General features: G+C 43.9%; 1 protein-coding gene across 1 annotated transcript in view; it reads right to left on the reverse strand.

Annotated features, from left to right (window-relative positions):
- The window catches only part of LOC141112117 (PRKC apoptosis WT1 regulator protein-like), a 100,321-nt gene extending 81,793 nt beyond the window's left edge, over nt 1-18,528 (reverse strand). The window contains exon 1 of the mRNA XM_073604584.1: nt 18,369-18,528. The gene's annotated coding sequence lies outside the window, so the exon portion shown is untranslated. The remainder of the gene's footprint in view (nt 1-18,368) is intronic.
- Between the last annotated feature and the right edge of the window lie 3,483 nt (nt 18,529-22,011).

Here is a 22,011-nt window from a genome sequence, read left to right on the forward strand (position 1 = left end):
GCTTTCACACTGGAGCGGTGCGCTAGCAGGACGGGAAAAAAAGTCCTGCTAGCAGCATCTTCGGAGCGGTGAAGGAGCGGAGTGTATACCGCTCCTTCACCGCTCCTGCCCATTGAAATCAATGGGACGGCTCTGCAGAGGCGCTTTGCGGAGGTTTTAAGCAGGGGGGTAAAACCGCCCCGCTAGCGGCCGCATACCGATGGTAAAGCGCCGCTTACAATAGCGGCGCTTTACCGCCGACGCCGCCCCCGCCCCAGTGTGAAAGGGCACTTAAACTCACAAACGACTTACTAACAGCCAAAACCAACGGTCATTATTCCGTACTCTTACTCTTGGACCTTTCCGCTGCCTTTGATATAGTTGACCACCCCTCCTCCTCAAAAAACTCAATTTGCTTGGTCTCCATCGCCCCTCAGCTCACCCCATCAATCTCCTCACGCATCACTGATTTACTAACAGACATATCAGCCTGGATGTCAAACCACTTCCTCAAACTGAATCTAATCTAAAACTGAGCTCTTTATATTTCCTCCCCCACGTGCCCCTTCACCTGATTTCTCTGTCAAGATCAATGGCACATCTATCAGTCCGTCCCCACATGCCAGGGTGCTAGGGGTAACCTTAGACTCTGAACTGTCCTTTCAGGCCCACATACAATCCCTGTCCAAATCATGCTGCCTTAGCCTCCGCAACATTTCCAGAATACGACCCTTTTTAACTAATGACACCACCAAGCTTCTAATTCACTCCCTGGTTATCTCTCGCCTCGTCTACTGCAACTCCCTCCTCATTGGATTACCTTTACATAGACTATCCCCCCTTCAGTCCATAATGAATGCCGCTGCAAGACTCATCCACCTTACCAACCATTTTGTGTCCTCCACCCCTCTCTGCCAATCCCTCCACTGGTTTCCACTCACCCAAAAAATAAAATTCAAAGTACTAACAATAATTTACAAAGCCATCCATAACTCTGCCCCCAGCTATATCACTAACCTAGTCCCAAAATACCAGCCAAGCCACTCTCTTTGGTCCTTCCAAGACCTCCTGCTCTCTAGCTCCCTTGTCACCTCCTCCCATGCTGTTGGCGCTATATAAAACCTGTATAATAATAATAATAGAAATTAGAATTTAAATAGAATGGAAAAGAATAGATTAGAATAGAAAATAACAGAATATTATAGGAAAAAACAACAGAATTGAATAGAAAGAATATAACCATCTTCCTATTCTAATCTATTCTTTTCTATTCTATTCAAAATTAATTGATTCTTTTTGAATAATGGGAAATGATTATATTCGTTCGATACTATTCTATTGTTTTTTAATTCTATTATTTTTCTATTTGTTTATTCTATTCTATTTTCTTTCTATTCTATTTTTTCTATTCTATTCTATCCTTTTCTATTCTATTCTTTTCTATTCAAATTCAAATTTATTCTATTCAAAATACGGATTTCGGAAGATGGTTATATTCTTTCTATTCTGTTGTTTTTTCTATACTATTCTGTTATTTTCTATTATAGTCTAATCTATTCTTTTCTATTCTATTCAAATTAGAATTTATTATATTTGAATTTTGGGAAATGATTATATTCTTTCTATTCTATTCTTTTCTATTGTTTTTCTAACTCTTCTATTCTATTATAGTCTATTCCAGAGGTCGGCAACCCGTGTGCCGCACCCAGCCCACCATGGCATATTGTCCGGCCCGACAGTGCCCGTGATTAATTCACCAGCCCGCGGACATGTTTACCGCTGTCCTCTTCATTGGGCAGTGGCAAACGGCCAGTATCACAGGCTGTATGGGGCGGAAACCGCTGGAGTTAACTTTTTACATTAAACAGCATTTGATTGGTTGCTGAGCAATCCTAGCAACTAATCATCAGCCTGTTAATGTGAAAAGTTTACTTCAGCAATTCCCGCCCCATCCAGACCTGTGATATCGATCTCTGCTCTGCTGTGCACCTGTGTGGAGAGAGGTAGGAGAGTTCTACCATCCTACACAGTGTTTGTTTATGTGTGCAGGGGGGCAGAGGACACTACAACAATGGGGGATGCAGGGGGGCATAGGACACTACAATGGGGGATGCAGGGGGGCAGAGGACACTACAATAGGGGATGCAGGGGGGCATAGGACACTACAATGGGGGATGCAGGGGGCAGAGGACACTACAATGGGGGATGCAGGGGGGCAGAGGACACTACAATGGGGGATGCAGGGGGGCATAGGACACTACAATGGGGGATGCAGGGGGGCATAGGACACTACAATGGGGGATGCAGGGGGGCAGAGGAAACTACAATGGGGGATGCAGGGGGGCAGAGGACACTACAATGGGGGATGCAGGGGGGCAGAGGACACTACAACGGGGGATGCAGGGGGGCAGAGGACACTACAATGGGGGATGCAGGGGGCAGAGGACACTACAATGGGGGATGCAGGGGGGGAAAAGGACACTACAATGGGGGATGCAGGGGGTAGAGGACACTACAATGGGGGAATGCAAGGGGCAGAGGAAACTACAATGGGGGATGCAGGGGGGTAGAGGACACTACAATGGGGGATGCAGGGGGCAGAGGAAACTACAATGGGGGATGCAGGGGGCAGAGGACACGACAATGGGGGATGCAGGGGCCAGAGGACACTACAATGGGGGGTGCAGGGACAGAGGACACTGCTTTCGAGGGCACAGGAAACTTGCTATGGGGGGAGGGGGCAGAGGACACTATGGGAGTGATGTGAAGGGGGACAGAGGACACTGCAATAGGGGGGACCCTATTAGGGACCCCACATCCCCTGGAGACAGGGACCCCTTCTCCCCTGGGGACGGGGCCCCCATCTCCCTTAGGGACAGGGACCCCATTTTTCCTAGGGACAGGAACCCCCATCTCCAGACCATTCAGGCTGGTGGGGCTGGCGTCAGCCAGCCTTGGGTGCCAGGATGGGGGAGGGGGCAGTAAAATACGAATCCCCAGACACATGCTCCCTCAGTGTGAACTAGCTTTGTATTAGTGAAACACCTTAAAGTGAGGTAAACCTGTAATGTTATTATTACTATGTTAGGATTATTATTATCTTCATTTATTAGCAGGTTGATTGCGGCCCTCCATGCATTCACATACATTGAATCCGGCCCTTAAGTGGAAAAGGTTGCTGACCCATATTGTATTTTTTTTCTATTCTATTCTGTTTTTTTCCTATGTATTCAAATTTATTCTATTTGAAATTTGAATTTCAGAAGATGGTTATATTCTTTTTATTTTATTCAATTCTTTTTTATTCTATTCTATTCTATTGTTTTCTTTTCTATTTTGTTCTGTTTTACTCTATTATATTATATTATTTTATTTTCTGTTATATTCGTTTCTATTCTATTCTACTTTTTTCTATTCTATTCCTTTATTTTCTATTCTATTTTATTCTCTTTGGAAATTTAAAAACTATTCGAATTCGAAAACTATTCAAATTTGAATTTGAAAACTATTGGAATTTGAATTTGAAAACTATTCAAATTTGAAAAATATTAGAATTCGAATTTGAAAACTATTCGAATTTGAAAACTATTCAAATCGATTCAAATACCGTCCAAATTTTTTCTCCGTTATTTCGGATTTGTTGAAATTTGGTACTATTGTAAAAAATTTGTCCGAAAATTTGTCCGAATTTATTTTGGAACGAAACTAACTGCACATGTCTACTAGAGACTTGCCACGCAAATTTGTGCTTCAAGTGCTCTGCAAGTGTACAATTTGCCAGTGAAAATGTGCAGCAAGTTAACAGACTTATGCCCTGTACACACGGTCGGACATTGATCGGACATTCTGACAACAAAATCCATGGATTTTTTCCAACGGATGTTGGCTCAAACTTGTCTTACACACCGTCGCACAAAGTTGTCAGAAAATCCGATCAGTCTGAACGCGGTGACGTTAAACACGTACGTTGGGACTATAAACGGGGCAGTAGCCAATGGCTTTCATCTCTTAATTTATTCTGAGCATGCGTGGCACTTTGTGCGTCGGATTTGTGCACACACGATCAGAATTTAACTGATCGGATTTTGTTGTGGGAAAATTTTATAGCCTGCTCTCAAACTTTGTGTGTCGGAAATTCCGACGGAAAAAGTCAGATGGAGCCCACACACGATCGGAATTTCCGACAACACAATCCGATCGCACTTTTTCCGTCTGAAAATCCGACCGTGTGTACAGGGCATTACAATTCAACACTGACACAAATTTGTGGCAAGTTATCCTTGCTATCTGGGCACATGATACAGATGCACTGTGATTGGTCCTGTCTGTACCACTGTGACCAATCACAGAGATCAACACAATACTATACAATAAAAGGCTATGAATGAAAGCCATTCATTGTGTACAACTGTCATGTGATCGCTGTGATAGGTCACAGCAATAGGTACTATTTAATTGAACAGCACAGACTTGTGCTGCTGTCCATCAAGCTGCTGGAGGAGGGTGGAACAAGGAATTATACCGCGTACACACGAACGGACTTTTCAACTGGACTGGTCCGACGGACTATCCGACGGACTTCCAACGGACCTTCCGAATGAACGGACTTGCCTACACACAATCACACCAAAGTCCGATGGATTTGTACGTGATGACGTACGACCGGAATAAAATAAGGAAGTTGATAGCCAGTAGCCAATAGCTGTCTTAGCGTCAGTTTAAGTCCGTCTTACTAGCATACAGACGAGCTGATTTTTCAACCAGACTCGAGTGCGTCAGAAAGATTTGAAACATGTTTTATTTCTAGGTCCATCGGACTTTTGGGGAAAAAAGTCAGCTGGAGCCCACATACGATCGAATTGTCCGACGGAGTCCGGTCCGCCGGACCAAGTCTGCCGGGAAGTCCGCTCGTGTGTACGCGGCATAGGCCTGCCGCTGTAGGCTACTTGTAGTACTCAATGTGTGGATGATCATCACAGATGGAGGAATGCACGCAGCGGTGGCTCCATGGGATCTAGCAGGGGGATGGAGCCACCCTAAAGAAAGAACTGGAGGACAGTCTGTTTTTCAAGGTGGATTGCAAAGTTGCAGAGTTAAAATGGAAACAACAGAGCAAACATGTTAAGTACTAAGGTTTGCTATGGCCTTATAACATTTCAGGGCTTATAAACCCTTTACAGTGATTGTAAACTTTTTTTTTAACAACAAATATGTCATACTTGCCTGCTCTGTGCAATGGTTTTGCTCAGAGAATCCCCAATCCTCTTCTTATAGGAGCCCTCGCCAGCGATCCTGGCTCCTTACCCCTACCGAGTGCCCACCCTAGTAAGCCACTTGCTATGGTGGCACTCGTGCATGCTCGCTCCCCAACCGTGCTTTGTGTTTCCATTGGCAGAGTGCATCTCGGCCCTGTTCCCCGCTCCCTCCTCAATGGCTGCGATTGCCAGCAGCAGGAGCCAATAGTTCACACTGATGTACAGTATCTCAGCCTATGAGGAGGGAGAGGGGAGAGAGCCTTTGTTCTCGTGCACAGCGCTGGATCAACATCGGGCTTAGGTAAGTATAAGGGGAGGCTTGGGGGGAGCTGCACTCAGAAGGTCTTTACCTTAATTCAGAGAATGCAGCCTTTATAACCACTTTAACCTAATATTTATTCTGCTATCTTTAGAGGAAATCGGTGCAAACAAGCGATTTTTGTAGCTCTCAGTGGGACTTTTGCAACTTCCAACAGGTAGTTTGCCCCACTCCTTTTGAGTAAACTGCTCCAGCTGTTTCAGGTTTAAAGGGTACCAGACTGCATTTCAGCTCTTTCTATAGATGTCTATAGATATTTAATAGGATCCAGAGTAGAATTCATAGAAGGCCACTTCAGAATAGTCAAATATTTTGATTATAGCCATCCTTTGGCTTTTAGCTGCATGTTTTGGGTCATTATACTGTTGGAGGATGCTTGGCCTGCAAATGAGACAGAGCTTTCTTACACTGGGCAGTAGGTTTCACTTCAGAAATACTTAATAGTCTTCAGACGTCATTGTATCCTGTACAGATTCAAAGCAAGCCATGCCAGATGCAGCAAAGCAGCCCCAAGACAAAACCAAGCCGTCTCCATGTGTCACAGTAGATATACTGTTCCATTCTTTGAAAGCTTTTTAATCTGTGAACATAGAACTGATACGGTGGCAAAAAGCTCCAGTTTTCTTTCATTTGTTCAAAGGACATGTGCAATTTCCCATGCCCCAGCATTGCAAGGGTTAAATGTTTGTTAACTATAGGGGATAAGGTGTAATACGTAACTTATTCCTCGCCCCAACTGGCTTCCTCCATCTTTGTGACCAGTCCCCTAGGGTCACAAAGCGGAGGTCCGCCCACCGCTACAAAAATTAAAAGCCAGCAGCTGCACATACTGCAGATGCTGACTTTTAATAATCGGACACTTACCTGTCCTGGAGTCCAGCGATGTCGGTACCGCAGCTGATTTTTCCATCAGCTGTCAGGTGAATGCTGCCTCCATTGCGAGTAAGGGAACCCGGCAGTGAAGCCTACTGCGCATGTGCGAGGCTCTGCTCCTCTCTCCTACTGGCCCGGCGGCCGGGGAAGGAGGAGGGAGGAGGAGGGAGGAGGAGGGAGCCTGGGCGGTGACGTCACTACCCGCCCAAATAGTGAGTGAATCCGAATGCCAAAAGGAGCTGAGAGGTATAGCTTCACAACGTGAACCAGGTCCAGACAGTGGAGAAAAATTTCCTTGGGATATTTCAAGAGGGAAGAACAATGTCCTGGTTAAGGTGAAAGCAAAGACCACCTACGTGAGAAATGAGGCCTTAGGCCTAAAGACAACTTTGTTTATGTGCAACACTGAGAAAGGCTCTTTACAGAATAAAGCTGCTAACTCGGAGCAGAGGTGATAGCAACAAGAAAGACCACCTAACAATTAAGGTCAGATAATGTAATATCACTAATTCAAAAGGCGGCTTCTGCGGAGCCAAAAGAACCAGACTGAGGCCTAGAAGGGACACAGGGAAGTACACAGGGAAGAGTTGTGAGCCATGCCCAGAACAAAAACATTAACTAGGGAGTGGGAAACCATGTCTCTGAGACACAATGGCCAAGGCCGAGATTTGTCCATTGATAGTCCTTAAAGCCAGATGTTTATTCAGACTGGACTGAAGGATAGACAGAATACGCATAGTTTCTAGGTTTAAAGATCCCTAGGTTTAAAGATCCTCCACTCACCCCAAGCAAAATAGGCCTTCCAGGTGTGATGGTAGGCTTTACAAGAAGTCAACTTCCTAGCCTTCAAGAGGGTAGGGCTGACTGAATCCCAAAGGCCCCATCCCTCAGGACCATGGATTCAACAGTTATGCCATGAAAACCAATGAACCAGAACAGGATGGAACCTTGGCCCTTGGAACAGAAGATTTGAAAGAGCCCACAGAGTGTCTGCCAACAGTCTGAGCATGTCTGAGCACCATGCTCTCCTGACCCAATTCGGTGCAATGAGAATCACTGGAATGGCTTCCATCTTGGTCCAGCGAAGTAGGTGTAGGCATTGCCAGAGCGTTCACTGAAAATTACGGAGGTTCCCTGGACCTGGTAACAACTTGTCTAGTTTGTTATTAAATCTTAAGAAGATCCAAAAAAATCCAGCATCCCCACCTGTGAAAAAAAGCTGAAACCCACTGCGAATAGAGCGCCCATTCCATTGGATTCAGATGCAGACAACTGAGAAAATCCGCCTGGAGTCCAGCACTAAGGAGACAATCGAATCACCCCCAAGTTCTAGAATGTTGAAGGGAAGGCAAGCTTCCTCCCATGACCAAGTCCCCTGCACCAAGAGGGCATCCAGAACTGCTCCCCAGCCCGACAGGCTGGCATTAATCATGAGATCCTTATATGATTTTTGAGGAACTAACTTCATCACTGACTTGGAAATCCACCAGTCTAAGGAGATTCTGGTCTTGAAGGTCAGATGCATGGGATGCATGGGGTGGTTCAAGGTCTGTTTGGCCCACATGCCAGAAAGTTGAGTTGCAATGGTCTGGAGTGAAACTGGGTGTAGGGCACTGCTTCAAAGGAATCACTGTATCCAAGACCCTCAGATAGAGATAAACTGAGGGCTTCCCCTGAGTATGAAAGGAAATGAACAGATGTTTGTCCCAAGGCAGGAAGAACCTGGACAGGGCAGTGTCTGGAGTACCTGGGCCTGATGCTAATCTGTAAGATGGGTCCAGCAATCTCTTCCTTTCCTGTCTGTTGGATATTGTCTAACAGGGACAGGGGGACAGGTCCTTTAACAAGAGATTGTCCAGGTATCCCACAACATTATTCCCTGGAGCAAACAGCAGAGCCAAAATTAGGGCAAGCAACCTGGAGGGAGGGGGGCATGGATAAGCCAAAGGAGAAAGCAACAAACTGGTAATGCCAATCACCCACAGCAAAGCGCAGATAGCGGTAATGCAACAGAAGGATGAGAATGTGAGAAAAGGTATCCCAGATGTCTGCTGAGGCCAGAAAATTTCCTGGAAGTAGGGAGGCTATGACCGTCCTGAACATTCTGATGCAGAACTCTTGAACCCGTTAAACGTTGAGAGTCTTCAGATCCAGAATGAGCCAGACTCCTCCATTCAGTTTGGGAATCATAAAAAGGTTTGAAACCTTAAAAGTGTTCTTCTGGTGGTACAGGAAAAACGATCCCTTGAGATACGAGCTGTCAGACAGCAGCAAGAAGATCCTTCCACTGTGCCAGGTAAAGTTTGACAGCATGAAGCATGGAGGAAGTAGAGTGCAAAACTCTGCCTTTTTGTAGCCCCTGGAAAAGTTATTATAGTCTATGAACGCAGGCATCTGAGATTTTCTGGGACCAGAAGGCTGACAGACATCACCCCACTTTTAGAAGTGTGGGCACCCTATCACTGGGAAGCCTTCTTGTAACCAGTCTTGATTGGTTTAGAGGGCCATGTCTACTTAAGAAAGTATGTCCCAGACTTATACTTTGCATCAGAGGACTGGGAAGGAGGAAAAAAAATCCTTCCCAGCCTCAAAAGTAGAAGCCCATCCAAGAGGAGAGAGAAATAACTAAAAAGAAGGTAGGCTTCTCTCAGTAGACAATAGGTCCAACTTAATTTTCCACAACAAAGGACACTGGCAAAAAAATGAATTCTACCTGGAAGTGGGTGGGGTTATATAGGAGGATGTCTCTTCTTTTTTGCCATTGTCGAATGACCTAACTAAAGATGTACAGTATATAAGCCAGTATATAAGCCAGTTTTAATGATTAAAGAGTCAGTGGGCTCAATTCATGAAACATTATCTACTGCTTTAAGATCAGCAGGAAATTTTTTGCAATTCCCTAAAAAATGCTACTAAAATCCCGCATGCGCAATTTCTTGAAGTGATGCAGTATTTTAGTAGTGAAAACGTGTGGTATTTTTACACTGACACATATCAACGACATTAACAACCAGGGAACCTGGAAATAGCTGGTTGTTAAGGACGCTGTACGAGCCGCGTTCTTAGCAACCATAACTTATTTGCTGTCAGCTGGAGTTCCCTGCTGACAGCAGAATGTAAATAAAAGTAGAGCAGGCATTACATTTTTTTTTCTTTAAAACAGCGTGCCCCCCCCCCCCTCCATCCAAGTCAAACTAATTGTAAACCAAAAAAATTATTTCCTCATTCAAATATACACTGCTGGTGCACATTGTCACTGAGACTGTCCATGACATCATATTGTTTCATACAGGTTTAAGTCATCCACCAAGCATGTTATTTGAAGAATTTGTGTATTTTATATTGTTGCCCTCAAAGCCTCATAAAAAGGCACCCTTCCTGCTGTACAGTATTTTAACCCTTTTTTTGCCATTGGTACATGTCCTAGCTCCCTACACCTTTTTGCCTGTTATCCCTAAAATTGTCAGGATCTACTAACAAGATTCATCCCTTACAGACTTCAATGGGATTTTCCATTAGGTTTGGGTCTGCTGAATTTTCAAACAGGATTCACCAAATCTTTAGCAAATCACACCTTGGCAGATCCCTATATATAGCAAGATATGTATGTCAGTATGTACAGTAGGTATGATAACATCATCATCTAGGTATGAAAAGAATTGGATATAATGATTTGAGGATGTAAAGTACAGCTAATGGGCTGCAGCCGCTGATCAGTGCATTCTGACAGTGGTGGAGTTCCACTGTCAGAATACAAAGGCAGAATGGAGAGGATTCCTCTACCACTTCACTTGTGTGAATGGGGGAATCTACCCGCTGACTGATCGACAAAAAACGAGTAAGCTATGAGCAGCATAAGTATAGTGATCTCAGCATATAGGCAGCATGTAGGTATAGTGAAATCATCATTTAGGTATGATGATGCCAGCTTGTAGGTATGGTGATGTCACCATGTAAGTATGATTATGATAGGAAATAGGAAAAATGATATTTGCAACTTAAGTATGGATATGTCACCAGGTAGGAAAAGTGATGTTGGCTTGTTTGGAAGTTGATGTCAGCATGTGGATAGCTATTGTCAGCAGGTAGGTATGGTGATGTCAGCAGGTAGATATTATGATGTCAGAATGTAGGTATGGTGATGTCAGCAGGTAGATATTATGATGTCAGAATGTATGTATGGTGATGTTACCATGTAAGTATGATTATGATAGCATATAGGAAAAATGAGATTTGCAACTTGCGTATGGATATGTCAGCAGGTAGCAAAGTGATGTTGGCTTGTATGGAGGTTGATTTCAGCATGAAGATAGCTGTAGTCAGCAGGTAGGTATGGTGATGTCAGCAGGTAGGTATTATAATGTCAGAATGTAGGTAAGGTGATGTCAGCATGTAGTTATGATCAAGCCAACATGTAGGTTTGGAGATGCCATCATGTATGATTATGTCACCGTGTAGGTATGGTGATGTCCCAATGTAAGTATGATGATGTCAGCATGTAGGTATGGTGATGTCACCATGCTAGGTATTATGATGTCAGCATGTAAGTATGTTGATATCATTGTCAACATGTAGATATAATTATGTCAGCACGTTGGTATGGTTTTAGGTGTAGTTATGATGATACCAGCATGTGGAAATGGTGATGCCAGCATGTAGATATTGTGATGCCAGTATGTAGGTATAGTAAAATCAGCAAGTACAATAGGTATTGTAATGTTAGCATGTAAGTAAGTTGATATCAGCATGTATGTATAGCGATGTCAGCATGTAGGTATGATAATCTCAGCATGGTTATCTTAAAGGATATGTAAAGCTTCGTTTTAAAAAAAATTAAAATAACAAACCTGTTATACTTACCTCCTCTGTGAAGTTGTTTTTGCACAGAGTGGCCCCGATCCTCCTCTGCTGGGGTCCCTCAACGGTGCTCCTGGCTCCTCTTCTTCTTGAGTGCCCCGTTGGAGAGCCGCTCTCCCTCGGGGCACTCGTGCGGGTGCGCTCCCGTGTCCTGCTTCGTCCTTTGAAACAGACAGCAGGACTCCGCCCCGCCCCCCGGCTCTCACATCATTGGACTTAACTGACAGCAGTGGGAGCCAATGGCTGCACTGCTATCAATCTATCCAATTAGGACCGAAGACACACCAGCTGAAGCTGGTGTGTTCGCCTCCGACCCTGGAACAATCGGGTTCAGGTAAGTAAAAGGGGGGCTCTGGGGGTCTGCTGCGTCACAGGAGATTTTTCACCTTAATGCATAGAATGCATTAAGGTGAAAAACATTGAGGGTTTACAACCCCTTCAAGGTGTAGATATGATGATGTCAGCATGTAAGTGTGTTCATCTTAAAGTATAACTAAAGGCAAAACTTTTTTTCAGTTTTGGATAGAGTGGAGAGAGATTAGAACACCTGTCAGTTTTTACTGCTGTCTGTGTCCTGTTAGGGAGATTCACCCTCTCTATTTGTCATGTTTACCATTATCATTGAAAGTGAAAGTAAAGAAAATTCCACACTTTGGGTTGCCCCAAGAAAAGTAATAGAGGGGAAATCTTCCAATGGGGACACTAGATCTGGTGACCTGGGGTTCCCAAGGAATTCCCTTAATTTGCAAGGATTTCCTCTCACTTCCTGTTTGGCTATGGGACAGGAAGGGAAGAGAAATCTCCCTAATGGGACACAGATGGTGAAAAATAAATCTGACAGGGGTTATAATCTTCCCTTACTTTATCCAAAATGAAAAAAAAATGCCTATATTTCTACTTTAAAGTGGTTGTAAACCTACGTGTTTTTTCACCTTAATGCATCCAATGCATTAAGGTGAAAAAACACCTGGCAGTGACCAGCCTCCCAGCCCCCCCATTTTAATTACCTGAGCCCTGGAACTTGACCCACTGGGACACTTTGTCTCTCTGCCCGGGGTTCTTGGCTCTTGATTGGATAGATTGATAGCAGCACAGCCATTGGCTCCCGCTGCTGTCAATCAAAACCAATGATGAGGGCGCCGGGGGGGCGGGGCCGAGTGCTGCATTTGGCCTCTATGGACGCTGAATGCTGGACTCGGGAGCGCCCCGCAAGTTAACCCCCTCAGGAGAACGCTTCTCCTAGGAGGTTATCTGATGTGGGGAGGAGCTGTGAGAGCCACCGAGGGACCCCAGAAGAGCAGGTTCGGGGCCACTCTGTGTAAAACGAGCTGTACAGTGGAGGTAAGTATGATATGTTTATTTTAAAAAAAAAACCTTTAGTGTCACTTTAAGGTGTAGGTATGATGTGATACCAGTATGTAGGTATATTGACATCAGCATGCAGGTATTGTAATAATAGCATGAAGGTATGGTGATGTCAGCATGTAAGTATGATTAATTATGTCAGTATGTAGGTATGATGATGTCAGCAGGTAGAGAAGGTGATAGCAGCATGTAGGTATGATGATGTCAGCACATAGGTTTGATGATGCCAGCATGTAAAAAAGGTGATGTCATCATGTAATTATAATTAGGATAGCATGTAGGAAAGGTGATGCCAGTATTTAGGAATAGTGATTTCAGCATGTAGAAAAGGTGATGTCATCATGTAAGTATAATTGGGATAGCATGTAGGACAGGTGATGCCAGTATTTAGGAATAGTGATTTCAGCATGTAGAAAAGGTGATGTCATCATATAAGTATAATTGGGATAGCATGTAGGACAGGTGATGCCAGTATTTAGGAATAGTGATATCAGCATGTAGGAAAGGTGATATCAGCATGCAAGTATGATTATGTCAGTATGTAGGCATGGTTATCGTAAGGTGTAGGAATGATGATGTCATCTTGAAGGTGATGTCAGCATGTATGAAAGGTGATACCAGCATCTAGATATTGTGATGCCAGCATGTAGGTATAGTACTATCAGCATATATGTATTGTAATGTTAACATGTAGGTATGATTATGTTCTCATATAAGGAAGGTTATGTCAGCTTGTAGGTAAGACGATGTCATCATATAAGTATGATTATGCCAGCATGTAAGTATTGAAGTTTCACTATGTAGGGAAAGCAATGTCTGTATACAGATGTAAAGAGTACAGTACCCATGAACAGTGATGTCAGTACACAGATGCAGTTAAGTATACAGGTACAGTGATGTCAGTATACAGGTACATTTATGTTAGTATAAGGGTGTAATTTTGTATACAGTATAGGTGCAGTTATGTATACAGGTACATTGATGTCAGGACAGCGATACAGTTATGTATACAGGCACAGTGATGTCAGTATACAGCTGTAGCTAGATATACGGGTGCAGTGATATCAGTATACAAGCGCAGTGATGTCAGTATATACAGTATCTCACAAAAGTGAGTACGCCCCTCACATTTTTGTAAATGTTTTATTATATCTTTTCATGTGACAACACTGAAGAGATGACACTTTGCTTCAATGTAAAGTAGTGAGTGTACAGCTTGTATAACAGTGTAAATTTGCTGTCCCCTCAAAATAACTCAACACACAGCCATTAATGTCTAAACCGTTGGCAACAAAAGTGAGTACATCCCTAAGTGAAAATGTCCAAATTGGGCCCAATTAGCCATCTTCCCTCCTCGGTGTCATGTGACTTGTTAGTGAATGGGGAGAAAGTGTGTTAAATTGGTGTTGTCGCTCTCACTCTCTCATACTGGTCACTGGAAGTTCAACATGGCACCTCATGGCTAAGAACTCTCTGAGGAACTGAAAAAAAAAATTGTTGCTCTACATGAAGATGGCCTAGGCAATAGAAGATTGCCAAGACCCTAAAACTGAGCTGCAGCACGGTGGACAAGACCATACAGTCGTTTAACAGGAAAGGGTTCCACTCAGAACAGGCCTCGCCATGGTCAACCAAAGAAGTTGGGTGCATGTGCTCAGTCTCATATCCAGAGGTTGTCTTTGGGAAATAGACGTATGAGTGCTGCCAGCATTGCTGCAGAGGTTAAAGGGGTGGGGGGGTCAGCCTGTCAGTGCTCAGACCATACGCTGCACACTGCATAAAATTGGTCTGCATGGCTGTCGTCCCAGAAGGAAGCCTCTTCTAAAGATGATGCACAAGGAAGCCCGCAAACAGTTTGCTGAAGACAAGCAGACTAAATACATGGATTACTGGAACCATGTCCTGTGGTCTGATGAGACCAAGATAAACGTATTTGGTTCAGATAGTGTCAAGTGTGTGTGGCGGCAACCAGATGAGGAGTACAAAGACAAGTGTGTCTTGCCTACAGTCAAGCATGGTGGTGGGAGTGTCATGGTCTGGAGCTGCATGAGTGCTGCCGGCACTGGGGAGCTACAGTTCATTGAGGGAATCATGAATGCTAACATGTACTGTGACATACTGAAGCAGAGCATGATCCCCTCCCTTTGGAGACTGGGCCGCAGGGCACTATTACCACATGATAACGACCCAAAACACACCTCCAAGATGATCACTGCCTTGTTAAAGAAGCTGAGGGTAAAGGTAATGGACTGGCCAAGCATGTCTCCAGACCTAAACCCTATTGAGCATCTGTGGGGCATCCTCAAACGGAAGGTGGAGGAGCGCAAGGTCTCTAACATCCCCACGCTCTGTGATGTCATCATGGAGGAGTGGAAGAGGACTTCAGTGGTAACCTGTGAAGCTCTGGTGACCTCCATGCCCAAGAGGGTTAATGCAGTGCTGGAAAATAATGGTGGCCACACAAAATATTAACACCTTGGGGCAGTTTGGGCCCAAATTGGACATTTTCACTTAGGGGTGTACTCACTTTTGTTGCCAGCGGTTTAGACATTAATGGCTGTGTGTTGAGTTATTTTGAAGGGACAGCAAATTTACACTGTTATACAAGCTGTACACTCACTAGTTTACATTGTAGCAAAGTGTCATTTCTTCAGAGTTGTCACATGAAAAGATATAATAAAATATTTACAAAAATGTGAGGGGTGTACTCACTTTTGTGAGATACTGTAAGTACAGTAATGTTACTAAACATGTTCAGTGATGTCAATATACAAGTACAGTACAATGAAAAAAGCATTCAGATACAGTGATATCAGTAAGCAGGTACAAATATGTTAATATACAATAAAGGTGTAGTGATGTCAGTAATCATGTATAGTTATGTCAGTATACAGGTGTAATTATGTATACAGACGCAGTGATGTCAGTAAACAGGTGCAGTGATGTCAGTATGCATGTACAGTTATGCATACAGGTGCAGTGATGTTAGTATACAAATGTAATTGGGTATACAGGTGGAGTGAGCTCAGTAAACAGGTAGTGTAATTATGTTTATAGGTGCCATGATGTCAGTATACTGGTGCAGTGATGTCAGTATACATGTGTAATTATGTATACAGACGCAGTGATGTCAGTATACAGATACAGTTGTGTATACAGGAGCAGCAATGTAAGGTAGGTACACTAATGTTAGTATACAGGCACATAGATGTCAGCATACATATACAGTGATATCAGTTTATAGATAGTGATGTCAGTATGTATACAGGAACAATGATGTTGATATACAGTTCAGGTGCAATGATGTCAGTATACAGGTACAATTATGTCAATATATAATTATGTATAAAGGTACAGTGATGTCAGTATACAGGTGTAGTTGCGTATACAGGTGTAGTGATGTCAGTAAACAGGTACAGTATTATTAGTAAACAAACAGAGCCATGTACAGACACGTAACAATCTCAGCATACAGGTACATTGATGTTGATATATAAGTGCAGTAATGTCAGTACATGGGTAATATTACAGTGTATTATTGTATGGGTGTAATTATGTTTGTCGTTATTGTCAGTATACAGGTGCAGTGATGTCGTTATTGTCAGTATATAGGTATCATGATGTCAGTATACAGGTGCAGTGATGTCAGTATACAGGTACAATGATGTCAGTATACAGGTATAATGATGTCAGTATACAGGTGCAGTGATGTCAGTATATAGGTACAATGATGTCAGTATACAGGTATAATGATGTCAGTATACAGGTGCAGTGATGTCAGTATATAGGTACAATGATGTCAGTATACAGGTATAATGATGTCAGTATACAGGTGCAGTGATGTCAGTATACAGGTACAATGATGTCAGTATACAGGTATAATGATGTCAGTATACAGGTGCAGTGATGTCAGTATATAGGTACAATGATGTCAGTATACAGGTGCAGTGATGTCAGTATATAGGTACAATGATGTCAGTATACAGGTGCAGTGATGTCAGTATACAGGTACAATGATGTTAGTAGACAGATGCAGTGATGTCATTATTGTCAGTAAAAAGGTGCAGTAATGCTAGTATACATGTACAATAATGTTAGTATACAGATGCAGTGATGTCATTGTCAGTACACTGGTGCAGTAATAACAGTGTACAGGTGCAGTGATGTCATTATTGTCAATATACAGGCACAGTGATGTCATTATACAGGTGCAGTGATGTCATTATTGTCAATACACAGATGCAGTGATGTCAGTAATGTCAGTATACAAGTGCAGTGATATCAAAATACAGTTACAATGATGTTAGTATACAGATGCAGTGGTGTCATTCTTGCCAGTAAAAAGGTGCAGTAATGTCAGTATACAGATACAGTGATGTCAGTATACAGATACAGTGATGTCAGCATACAGGTGCAGTGATGTCAGCATACAGGTGCAGTGATGTCAGTATATAGATACAGTGATGTCAGTATACAGATACAGTGATGTCAGCATACAGGTGCAGTGATGTCAGCATACAGGTGCAGTGATGTCAGTATACAGATACAGTGATGTCAGCATACAGGTGCAGTGATGTCAGTATACAGATACAGTGATGTCAGCATACAGGTGCAGTGATGTCTGCATACAGGTGCAGTGATGTCAGTATACAGATACAGTGATGTCAGTATACAGATACAGTGATGTCAGCATACAGGTGCAGTGATGTCAGCATACAGGTGCAGTGATGTCAGTATACAGATACAGTGATGTCAGTATACAGATACAGTGATGTCAGCATACAGGTGCAGTGATATCATCATACAGATGCAGTGATGTCAGTATACAGATGCAGTGATGTCAGTATACAGGTACAATGATGTCAGCATACAGATGCAGTGATGTATCTATTGTCAGTTTACAGGTGCAGTGATGTCACTCTACAGTTACAATGATGTTAGTATACAGATACAGTGATGTCAGCATACTGGTGTAGTGAGGTCAGTATACAAGTGCAGTGATGTCAGCATACAGGTGTAGTAATGTCATTATTGTCAATACACAGGTGCAGTAATGTCAGTATACATGTGTAGTGATGTCATTATTGTCAGTATACAGGTGCAGTAATATCAGTATACAGGTGCAGTTATGTTAGAAGACAGATGCAGTGATGTCATTATTGTCAATAAAAAGGTACAGTAATGTCAGTATACATGTACAATGATGTCGGTATACAGGTGCAGTGGTGTCAGTATACAGATGCAGTATGTCATTATTGTCGGTACAGGGGTGCAGTAATCTCAGTATACAGGTGCAGTGATGTCATTATTGTCAGTAAAACCGTGCAGTAATCTCAGTATACAGGTACAATCATGTCAGTATACAGATACAGTGATGTCAGTATACAGGTGCAGTAATATCAGTATACAGATACTGTACAATGATGTTAGTATACAGATAAAGTGATGTCAGCATACAGGTGCAGTGATGTCAGTATACAGGTGCAGTGATGTCAGCATAAGGTGCAGTGATGTCAGCATACAGGTGCAGTGATGTCAGTATACAGGTGTAGTGGTGAAGTGTATGAGGTGAATACATAGAGTAAGTAAGCAGAGGGTGATGATAGCACACATGTAGATGCCTGCAATGTGATGCATGTGGCTGATGCTGAGATAATGTGATTGATGGGGTGTTCAGATGAGTCCAGTAATGGGGGGGAGATGACCCCCATGTCTGATACCTCCTTGCTGGAGAGAGGATTCCTCGGCTTCCGCCTGCAGTGTGGGAACTCCCTGGGGGAGGAGTGAGACCCCCTGGCCGAAGCTGTGCAGAACAGACACTGCTTCCCAAAGGAGCAGAACCCTGTGATCCCAACAGGAGGAGCCTGCAGCCCCTCTCCCCCTCCCGCACACCCCAGACTCCTTTTATAGCAAAGTGCCTGCAACTTGGCATACTCTACTTCCAAAGGCAATGAATCATTTCCTCCACTTCACAAAAATGGGAGAAAGCTTCTTAGGTTTGCTGTGGAAAATGAAATCAGATTATTCGGTTTAAAAAAAAAAAGCTATGTATATAAAAATAAATTGTTGTGGTTCCAGAAGCCAGCAAGTGTTTGAAGGATGTGAATTTCTAGAGGAGGTTGCTGTGGGAAGCACAGAGGACAGACAGTGTTATAGGCAGTATTATAGGCAGTGTTATAGGCAGTGTATGAGCTCCCCCGCTTGACACAGTCATTAACCTCATCATCATCCTGGATAATGGCATTCTGGAACCTCAGCTTTCTGGGTCTCTTCTAGCACAGTTGTGATTGTCGCAGTGTTCTGTCCGTCCTTTAAAGGTGAAATTCAAAGGAAGTATAAAATACACACGTTGTGCAGCTCTGCATTCATTAATACATCAATAATTTTATTTTTTATTACAGGCCGCAGTGTGATTACCTACATTTAACCTGGTTTCAACCTCTTGTACACTCAGTGCAGCACAGCTCAAACTGGCACAGGTAGAAGCAGCACAAGGAGCCATTCCGCTCAGTGCATGGAGCATGCTGATAGGAGGAGAGCACAGAGTAATAGAAAGATCAGCTTATCAGTCTGCTGTTCCTCTTTATACTGTCTAATCAAAGGCTGGAGAAGGGACAGGGCCTGTAAGCGTTACTTAAGGCTCCATTCACACAAAAACCTAAACCTTAGGTTTTTGCACATTTCCATACATCGCAGTTACGGCAGCCCATTCATTTTAATGAACTTCCCTGTAGGCAGGTTCAGTCTGTATTCTCCACTGCAGGTGGTGCTCGATCACAGCGGCAATGCAGATGGTGGTTCAATGATTTCCTCAGTCACATGGTGGCAGCTATCCGATTGGATGCTGGCGCCCCACGTGTCTTTGGTGGCCATCCTGGGTCAGACAGAGTCTATTTAAGGTTTCGGCTTCTTGTGGCAGATGCTGTCAGTCACTCTTCAAACCGCTGTTCCGCCACTGTTACAGTTGTAGGTGTGACTCTCCACTGAGCCTGTATGTACTTGCTGAACACTTCTACAATATATTGCTATTGCCAAACTTGGACTTCATGTGCTCACTACCCACTGAATAAAGCTGCAACTAGTCCACACTTGGTGGCAGTCAGCAGGATATGCCTCTCTTTGCAGCTGGTGCAGAAGGAGTAATGGGGACCACTATGGCGCCATTAGCCCTGGTGACTACGATTAATTTGTCTAACATCTTTCTATTAGAATGGGAGGAAAGGCTGGAGAGCGCTGCCCACCTGTACCAGGTCTCCGCCTAGGGGATCCAGGCAATTAACTCCTTCAGGGATGATGCCCATCGAGCAGTGACCAAAGGACTCCCTGGCCAGCCTAGAACAAATTGTTGCACACCTCAAAGGCCAGTTTGGGGAAAATGTAACTGTCCCAGGGCTGTCGAAAGCCTCACCCCACCCACTTTGCGGTAGCCCTCCAGAACCTGTGGAAACACCTGGAGAAGAAGAATCTTCACGGCTGTGCCAACATAAGCACCTCAGATTACAAAGACATGGTGCTAGGTTAATTGACTTCTGTCTAAATTGTCCCTAGTATGTATGAATGTGAGTTAGGGACCTTAGATTGTAAGCTCCTTGAGGGTAGGGACTGATGTGAATGTACAATGTATATGTAAAGCGCTACATAAATTGACGGCGCTATATAAGTACCTGAAATAAATAAATAAATAAATAAATAAATAATAAATAGATAAGTTACTGAGGGATCAGTTTGTGATGAGGATGAAGGCCGGCCCCGTCAGAAGGGCCCGGCAGGAAAGATTAAAGGCGCAATCCTCCCTCTCTTTCAATGACACTGTAGTGGTTGTGGTTGCGCAGCAACAAGAAGAAGCTGAAGCAACTGGAGCATTGACAAAGAGACATGAACCACTAAACGTGACTGAAGAGACCTTTATATGGCTCAATGTGATCCGAGCCTTTGAGGCCTACCAGCGAGCAGCTAGACATCAGATAGAACTGGTGAGGATTGTCCCTATGCCCGCCAAACAAAAGCTACTCCTGCCCTCCAAGAGGTAGTCTTGTCCCTGACTATTGGGGTTCACAAAAAATTGCAAGGAGCCACGATAATGGTGGAGCAGCAGGATACCGGGGGAGTGGTTGGCAGCCCACACCTTGTCCAAAGCCCACAGGGGTAAGGTGCTAGTCCAGCTTATCAACTTAGGAACGTCCCCAGTCCCACTCCCCAATCACACCACCATTGCAGATTTCTATGTGGTACCGGGCCACTGCATCTCAGAGGCCCAAGCAGGAGTGGAAGCTGTCTATGCCCCATTACAAGCTGCCATGACCTCCCTGAATGATGAGCAATACAGACAGCTGCTGGAACAACTGGCGTTTCCCTTCTGGCACTATCCTCTGCCTCAGCAACATCTTCTTCTCCATCAGCTACTGGAGAAACACCTGCTGGTCTTTGCCACTAGCCCTGAGGCCTATGGCTGCACTGAGGCAATAGACCATCCAATTCACACAGGAGGATGTTCTGCCCATCCAGGAGTGGTATCATATTCCTCCTGCCCTATGCCAAGAGGTCAAGGACTTGATCCATAACATGCTACAGAGTGGGGTAATCTGGGAGAGCCACAGCCCGTGGGCTGCTCCTGTCCTCTTAGTACAGAAGAAAGATGGAAGCCTGCAGATTTTTGCAGACTGTCGCAAGCTGAATGCCTGCACCCACCAGGATGCATACCCCCTACCAAGGGTGGAAGAGTCACTCATAGCCCTGGGCCAAGCTCACTACTTCTCAACACTCGGCCTGGCTACTGGCAAGTCTGGGGAGGGAACAGTCCATGTAGATCATACCTTAAGGCTCACCATACATGGTTTGAATCTTGGCCGATGGACAGGCTGAATGTACCAAGTTGATCAACTTGGGTACAACCAGCCTGCCGGGTTCTGTTGCGATTATTGCTAGCGGCTGCTATAGCTGCTAGTGATAATCACTGTCTTCTCCCGGGGGGAATGGCTTTCGGACAATGGCCTACAGGAAAGAAATTTGTTCTTTGTATGGCCAGTCTAAGAGATTAGAGATGCTCTAGGAATGTTCCCATTAAAGTTTGTTGGTCAGTTTAGGTTAGGAATTAGTTTGGGCTAGATTTTTTTTTTTTTTTTTAATGAAGTTGCACTTCAGTGTCATCAAGCAGCATTACCCAACAATCTGCAGTTACACCAGTTAGCAGCTAGTACTTACCATAGGTACTTTCTGATGCTAATTGCCCCAGGTATGTTCCATGCATATGAAAAGAAGTGGCCAGGATGGAAACTGTAATATTACAAGGGCACCGCACTTCTCATAGGCAATTTTGTGTGTTTCTCATGCAATGTGATCACTTGGCACCCACGCTATTTGTCA

This window comes from Aquarana catesbeiana, linkage group LG11 (assembly GCF_042186555.1).
Source record: "Aquarana catesbeiana isolate 2022-GZ linkage group LG11, ASM4218655v1, whole genome shotgun sequence".
NCBI classification, from domain to species: domain Eukaryota; kingdom Metazoa; phylum Chordata; class Amphibia; order Anura; family Ranidae; genus Aquarana; species Aquarana catesbeiana.